General features: G+C 42.3%; 1 protein-coding gene across 4 annotated transcripts in view; it reads left to right on the top strand.

Annotated features, from left to right (window-relative positions):
* The first annotated feature begins 1,746 nt into the window (after nucleotides 1-1,746).
* sema6e (sema domain, transmembrane domain (TM), and cytoplasmic domain, (semaphorin) 6E) overlaps nucleotides 1,747-8,406 on the top strand; it is a 188,199-nt gene continuing 181,539 nt past the window's right edge. For all 4 annotated transcript variants that reach the window (XM_037784068.1, XM_037784072.1, XM_037784071.1 and 1 more), the window contains exon 1: nucleotides 1,747-1,935. The gene's annotated coding sequence lies outside the window, so the exon portion shown is untranslated. The remainder of the gene's footprint in view (nucleotides 1,936-8,406) is intronic.

The raw sequence follows: 8,406 nt of genomic DNA, 5'->3' as shown, positions 1-8,406 counted from the left end.
ACTAAAATACACTGAACTACTACTACTACTAAAATATTAAATAAAAACATAGGATAACATACTATAGGTATAAATGATATAAATTGTTGTTCATGTACTGAATTGAAAAGTGTCAAAAAAAGACAGCAGAACAATGTAGCCTATAAAAAGTAAATTAAATAAATACCACATATTTACTAATGTGTAATACAATATCACTTACAAGAGAATGATAATATGGCTAATGTAGCTTCACATACTTTTCAAAAAAAGGTAAATGTTTGAACAATTCTGAGACAAAATCTTGCCATGTACACATGTCATGGGCTTCACAGGGAGCCTTGAATGGGGTCATTCAACTAAAAAAGTTGTTGATGATGGAATTGACCGATTTTAAAATAAAGATATTGTGTCACACCGGAGGACGTGGTTTTCAGTGACAAAATGTATCGAGTTCCTACGCTTTTAAAAATATATGGGTGAAAAACCTGATTGCCATACTAAAATAGACACGTGTAAAGGTTATGCCTGAGGTATTTATCAACATTTTTAGGCTGTTGTTTTAAATTTATAAAAGTTGTAATTCATTGAACCATTCAACAGCCACACCATAGGACAATTTGATGGCTAATGTAAGAAAAAGAAATCAAATAAAGTTTTTATAACAACAGGTCCAAGCATTTATTACATTTTAAAATAATGACAATACTTATTATATTAATTGTATCTTATTATCATCTGTCACCATGGAAATGCCATGTCACACCAACAATAGCAGTAAAATTTTTTTTTTTTTTGGTAAAACACAATTTTTAAACAAAAAAAAAATACATATATGTATTTAGTGTGATATCTGATATTTGAGAAAATACAGTATAAGATGTCTACCTTTGCCAATTATTTCACTGCTGTTGTTTTTGTTGTTGTTGTTTTTTCCATTTTCACTGAACCAAAAAAAAAGAATATCTGAAATAATATACAAAAAGAACTTTTAAATTGCTCCACCCATTAAGTCAAACTGTGTGTGTTTAAATCCCCTGTCCTGCGCTCTGATTGCCATACCAAAATAGACACCGGTAAAGTTATGCCTGAGGTATTTATCAACATTTTTAGGCTGTTAAGAAGAAATGTAAGGAAAGGAGTAAGGAGTTTTTATAACAACAGGTCCAAACGTTTACTACATTTTAAAATAATGACAATACTGATTATATTAATTTTATCTTCTTATCATCTGTGACCATGAAAATGCCATGTCACACCAACAATAGCAGTGAAATGTTTTTTGTTTTTTTTGGTAAAACACCATTTTTTAAGACTAAAAATACATATATGTATGTATTGTGACATCTAATATTTGAGAAAATACAGTATAAGATGTCTACCTTTGCCAATTATTTCAGTTTTTTTTTTGTTTTTGTTTCTTTTCATTTTCACTGAACACAAAAATAACAATAATTTACATAAATAACTTTTAAATTGCTCCTCCCATGAAGTCAAACTATTATGTGTGTGTTTAAATCCCCTGTTCTGCGCTCTGATTGGCTGGCAGGGAGCCTGGCTGATGTTCAAGCATTCATCAACATCTGGGAGAGAAAGTTGAGCCCAAAGTGGGCGGGGCCTAAACACAAAAGCTCGAACGATCAACCAATCAGAGACGACACGATCCTAAACGCTGCTCCCTGATTGGACAGAACGCCTGTCAATCTCCAGTGGAAGGGGGCGTGGCCTCAGCGCAGCTCCCTGTGTGTTGTGATTTCAGTCTGTTCTCCAGTCTGCTCTCAGTAGTGAAGAGGCGCCTCTCTCTGCTGCTCTGGCGCTCTGGGATTACTCACCGTTTACCGAAGAAAACTAGCTCAAAAACTACACACTGCCTTTCTTTACTGCTTCAGTGTCTGCTCGGAGAGACAAAGACAGTTTATATTTGTTTCACAGTGGACGTAGGAAGGAAACAATGAGGTAAGAAGTGGTTTCTCTTGCTATAGTTGAGGACTTTAAGCGGATGCTGCAGCTGCGCTCACTTTGCTCATTAAAGGAGTCTGATGCTCCCAAGTTTGCACACAGCAGAGAGATTATATAGCATTTACATGACGTGCGTTGATTTTAATCACGTAAACGCAACATTTCTGACTGTTTTATGATCTTAAACTGAGCCTAAAGTTGATTTTGCAGTCCGGAGAAGCCTCTCTTTTTCCTCTCTGCTGTGTTTTGGTCATTTTCTGCACTGAGGAGTGATGATGGAGCAGCATGTGACGTTACACTGGGTTTTGCAAGCTATTGGACATGGTGTTGTCCTCCACACTGTGGCACAAATTTGCAGATTTATTATATGCATTGTGTGCCAAAACCTGCAACACTTCAAAAAAATCATGTTTTTTTGCTCTCTGTTGACTCAGTTCCTGCAAGAGTCCTCAGCAACAAATGTGTTTGTGCAAAGAAAAGCAACACATACATGCTCCCTTTTTTCCTAGCACATAACGTTAACAAATCTATTAGAGCTTCTAGAACATAGAGACATCTGATCGATTATTATTGCTCACACTTTGCATAGATTATTCTACCTGCTAAATCATGCTTCATACTTCATCTGCAGTTTTGTCTTAAAGCCAAACTCGATGAGTGAAAACGATGAGCTCATTGTTCTAACAGGTTTCTGCTTTTTTTTTTGTGCACTCAGAGTTTCAGCATGTAGTCTCAGTATTGGACTTTGAGTATATTGCCTACGATTGCACAAAGAGATTAGAAACCTGTGTTTTTCTCTCTCATCCGATTCCCAGGAGCCTGCTGGTGGTTTATTTGTGTTGAAATGAGATGCTCAGAGCTGCTCTTGAGCCCATCCTCTGCAGAAGTGGGACTGTGATTTGTCTCAGCCTGTTGTGCATTAGCCCTCTCATCGCCCTCAGTGGGTGTTCAGTTTCAGTTGAGGCTAAGAACATTTCAACAATAAATAAATCTCTCCTTTTGCACAAACAGAGACAGGCTACACCACTACTTTCTTTTTCTTTCGATCTTGGTTTGTTGAAAGGCAACACGTGCCTTCTTGCCTGACTCAAAGGCAGCTTGGTCCTGTTCTTTCTCTCTGATCTATCCCTGGCCTTTGCAAAAGTTTTGCAGGCATTTTAAGAATGCATGTTGAGCCTAAGGGGCACATTGCCTCGATTTGAACAGACAACTTTTGCTCATTCAGAATGTGCCTCTTGTTTTGTATCTGTTGGAAGGGTAAACATCATGCACTTCCCTGATCCTAACCAGTCAGATGTCTAAGTGGAGACAGTGTGGTCGGATCTTGTGATTTTCCTGGGTTTCGCCCCTGTCCCCGCTCATCTCAGCTGCTGCGGTGATATCATCGGATGGGGAGGCCTGTGGATGGCTTGCGGTTTCCCTACCGCAGTTGTACAGTGACTTAGCACTCTGTGCTGCCTCAGAGGACATTGAAATGTGGTTTCAGGTTATTTTATTTGACATGTTGCCGGTCTGCTGACAAGCAGAGGTGCTGCTTCCTTGCAGGAGAAGTCCCGCGTAGCCGGAGATTGTGTCTGATACTTACCAGCATGTCTGTCTGCACTCCTGCTTATACCAGCCTATATATAGAGCATACAAATCTATATTCAACCCTCGTTTGTTGCGGTCTCCGACACTCGCAAACAATCAACTCCTCTCTCTATTTTTTTTTTAACTCGACACCATTAGGAAAGTCGCATTCTGCTGACGGGTGAGTTACAGTCGGAAATGTATGTGAGGGAGGGAGAGAGAGCAAAGCACCAGCAGCACATTCATTTCCTCGTCACCTCCGAAAATTGCTTGCTCTTTGTCCAGCTCTCATTTTCAGGCCCTGATAGGTCCGTTGCTCAGTTAGCATGGTTAATGGTGCATTTAGCCCAGTGTGTAATTTTATTTCCGATTTCCATTTCGGCACTTGCTTTTAGTTGGAAATGACAAGACGTCCCCGATGGAGGGGCCCCGTGTGTGCAGATGGCATCTTCCTAATGGCCCTCAGGGTAATGATGGTTGAAATAGGCTCCTAACCAGAGGCTGAGGACTGTGGCCCTTGGGGAACGTTCAGCAGGCCTATTTCCATTTTCATCATCGAGATAAAGTGCTCAATATCTGGTCATAGCTACATATAACACTCAAACACACACCGCTGGTCTGCAGCTTGGATTGGTCAGAGAAGAAAAAAACCTGTATTTCAGTGGGATACATGAAGACACGTTACATTAAACCCCCAGGCGAACTTGAAGTTGCTGAATTGCTGCACTCACGCTCATTTCCCCCCCCCATTTCAAGCTCAGTGGAACTTAAGAGTATTGGATAATATTTTTGGGGGGGGGTTATTGTTGTGGCACTTCAACCGCAGTGATTTGTCTGAAGTGTCTCAGACCTCAAACACACGGCGGCGTTGTGCAACTGCCGATGTCGGGATGAATGGGCCGGTGCAGCGCCGTGCTTCAGCAAGCAACAGTTAATCTCCGCTCCTCATCCGCAACATATGGGACTTTGTTTGGCCCTGCACCTGAGAGAGGCACCGGCCTGTGGCACCTCATATTTCATTTTGATAATGGCTGGTTACCCGTGGCAACTGGGCAGCCAATGAGAACCCCGCTTCTTGAAGCAGATAGAGGGGAAAAAAGGAGAAGAGGGTGGGTTGTGAGGATGTGAGCTCCAAGGATGTGTCCCTCTCCCCACCCCTTTCCCGGCTGCTTGTGTCCAGTGAAGGGTGTGGGACCCCTGGGGAGTGAATTATTACCTGTCAGCCCCGCAGGCTCCCCGTCATCCATAATCCAGGGCTGACACAGCACAGGCCGGTCCAGGCGATCTGCTGAGACCACCGGGCCTTGGCCTCCAGGTCTGGCCCCCGTTTGGCCACAGCTGCTAAGAAATCACATTAACATGTTGCACCAAGCGTTACAAATGCACAGGTTGAGAATAGCAGGCAGACCTGCCTCGTGTCCTATGCGGCGTGGCTGAAGTGGGTCCTCCATCACTGTCCTGACTGGATGAGGCGTTTCTTTTTCAATAGTTTTCAGCCACTCTTCCAACCGAGCAGAAACGGCTTCTTTAACTGCGCTTGGAGGAAAAAGTTTTCCCTCATATATTTGCTGATTCAGTGCACAGTATCTTTTTTTAAAGTTCATTTACAGATTGCCCGTGGCACAGACATAATGCAAACTGCCAATTTAGTCACATCCCTTTTTTTATTTTTGCAGCGTTGTGGAAGTCCAGGTGAATACAGTGGCTGTTTTCAGCGCTGACGACCTTTTCTCCCACTAGTCCAATCATCAGCCATTAGATTTGAGTCCTTGGAAGGCTCGCAATTACTTTTGATTCCAAAAACAGGCGTGCAGTGGCTTGCCTCCTGTGGTCCCGGTGTGGTTAGTGCAGGACTGGAAATTATAGCCAAGCTGATGAGTGTGTAAATTTTGGGAGGAAAAACTTTTGAGTTCAGTGAAAGGCTAGTGGGAAGCAGAGGGAGAAGAAGAAAAAAGACGGCGGGAGGCGGCAGACCACAAACTGGACAAGTGACAGACCTCGGCCCGTCTGTCCAGACTGGCTGTCTTCCTGTGGTTTTGTCGAGCTGTTCTTCAGAAACGTTAACCCCTTGTCGAACATGGACTTGGGCGCCGCTTGCCAACCCGCCGCGGCCACAAGCAGCGCAGCAGGAACACTGGATGACTGTCGGGTTACGCTTCATGTAGCACAGTGGATGCAGTCCAGCAATTAGAGGGGGAAACATAACCTGTAGCTTGCAGTGTCAGCAGATTGCCTAAGATTTATATTTTTGGACCACATAGGGCTTCGTGTCTCATGAAAGCGTCGTTGTTAAAAATTAAAACCTCAATTGCTGTATGGTTTCAAGGATTTTATCCTCCTTTGTTTTCATTTCTATGTAAAGTCATGCACAAAGGTTTCTGTGTTTTGTTTGTGGTCATAATACTTGTAGATTCATGCTTTTTGTCTCCCTAACTCCTGTATCAGTTGCCCTTTTTAGAGGAAGCAGAGTAACTGTTCACTATACTGTATCATACACACACACACTTTGATCTGTATAGCAGGGAGGCTGTGCATGCTCGCCACAGGGCAGCTTGGAAGGAGGATGCACAACAAAAAGGATCTCTTATGAAAGGAAAAAAAAATGACTCATCCAAAAAGGAATCCTTGTCATTTTTCATGCATATTTCATGTGAAGAAGAAGCTAATGCCGCTTCATATGTGCATGGATTTTCATCGTTTTAAAGGATTATTGGCTGATGACTAAGCGCAAAGATCTTTCAAAACTCCCATTCAGCTGCGTCACCCACAATCCCCGGAATCCTGTTTATTTTCAAAACCTTAACGCTCAGTAGGATAATATTAACTCCCCAAAGATTAAGATAATACAGACATCACAACACACTCCCTCTCACCACCGTGGAGAGTACAGAAAACATAACTTCCCCTCTAAATCCACTTGGGTTCTCCTCGCTCCGGTGTTTAATAGGAGGAAGCGACTGAAATAAGGAAACAAGTGTCTCTGTAAATAGCCTCTGGCCTTACATACCAGTTATTGATTGTTGAACTCTTAGTTGGGTGGGCTGGGGGATGGCAAAAGTGCATTGGTTTGTTGCTCTAAATGATCTCTTAATCACTTCATAATGAGTGCAGACCTCCCACATCATTGATTAGCCAGCCAGGCTGAAAGTGGAGCAAATCGCCCCCCCTGACTTCCCAATCTCCCGCCAGTTTTGCTGGTAGAAGAGAAATTACATGCTACTGTGAAAGTTCTCAAAAGGAAACCTTTATTTAAGGCGATTCATATACACCACGAAACACAATAAATTACTGAATCGGCAGAGATTTTGCCATAATGTTTATGCCCTTAACTGCAATAAAACTAAAATGTACTGAAACTGACAGTTGGGGCTGTCCCAAATACCAATTTTTGGGCTTCGGTGAGAAATATTCAAAGGTATTCGAAGCTTCGCAGCACAGTACAGCAGACTGACATGTTCTTCTGTCCGTCTCCATCTTCCCCGTTTCAGCGTCCCTGCTGCACTACTGTACACACGTGCAATAAACAGTGATATTCGTCTGAAAACAACTAATAATAATTCATGTTGAATATGAATAATGTTGTGGTACAATGATTATGCAATGACGTTGTGGGTTGGAATGGCGTTATCAGCTGGAACCGCCAAATGAGAGCAGTGCAGAGCGACGGCAGGTGGCGCTAACATGCACTAAAAGGCAACGTGTATGTATGTAAACAAAGCACAGAGAAGCTCAGATTACAACAGACACAGAGGGAGAGAGACTTCATTCTCTGCTCAGGTAGACATTACTCCTCTATATCTTTAAATTGCAAATAGTTGTCGTCATATGCCAATTTGGTAGACAACCGCATTGCCCACCTCCACTGCAGCATCACCTTTTCCCCATCTCCATCTCCATCTTCATTGCCAAGTGCTCGTTGCTGTGGGTTTTTCTGTGCTTCGTTTCTCCGAGATTGGCTCTCAATCAAGCGGCGTGGGCGGCACCATAACGTCCTTTTCCTTGGTTTTTCAATTTGTGAAGTTTTCGTTTCTGTTAGTGGAGTTATTTTCTTTGCCTGTTCATCCATGGTGGCTATCACAGCTTGTACTAACAGCCCAGTTACTCTCCTATTTCCTGCAACAAACGGCTGTTGTTGCTGCAGGAAATGTAACCATCCATCTTGGTGCCAGAGGTTATTTCCCTGGAAAGACCTACCAGACACCCAGGGCCTCTCTCCACCTCACTCTGATTTGGTGTTCACTCTTAAGAAGAGCGCTTGGCTCAGCAGACATTTTTCTTGTTTTCAGTGCATGAAGTTGAAATTGACACAACGCAGGTCTGTTGGAAATAATCCTTTTTTAATGAGTTTACTTTGTCCTCACATGACATGTTTGGCTGCATATCATGAGTAAAAGAACACCTTCTGCCTTTGGTGACAGATTGAAATCTCACATGTGATGGAATGATGAAATTGAGAGAAAACAAGGTTGATTCAGACATGATAGAAAAACAGGTTGCCTTCATTTAAGTTGGCTGATGATCCGTGAGAATCTGCTGTCTGCCGCGTCTATTTTGGCACAACTCTGTTTTTAGACAGTTCGTTAGTCTGTTTTTTAAATGCAAGCGAGTTGGACAAACTTCTCTGCCAGACATTTCATTTAGGTTTGATTTAGGAGTCAGCTGCACACCTAAGCTCCTGCTTTGTGCAATTTTAAGATAAGAAAACTTTATGTAGTTTTAATGCAGGTAATCTCGTGAAGGCTGTCTGTAGAAAGACTGAAGGTTGAGTGTGAATGTACAACAGTCGAGATGTGACACTGAGCAATCTGCTGAAGTTTAGATTAGATTAAAGCTGCAAGTAATGATTATTTCCATTATAGATTGAATGTCTGTATGTTTTTACAATTAACTGATTAGACG

Source organism: Sebastes umbrosus, chromosome 11 (genome assembly GCF_015220745.1).
Source record: "Sebastes umbrosus isolate fSebUmb1 chromosome 11, fSebUmb1.pri, whole genome shotgun sequence".
Taxonomy (NCBI): domain Eukaryota; kingdom Metazoa; phylum Chordata; class Actinopteri; order Perciformes; family Sebastidae; genus Sebastes; species Sebastes umbrosus.
The sequence above is the reverse complement of the archived record's forward strand: the minus strand, read 5'-3'. Positions and strand labels throughout refer to the sequence as shown.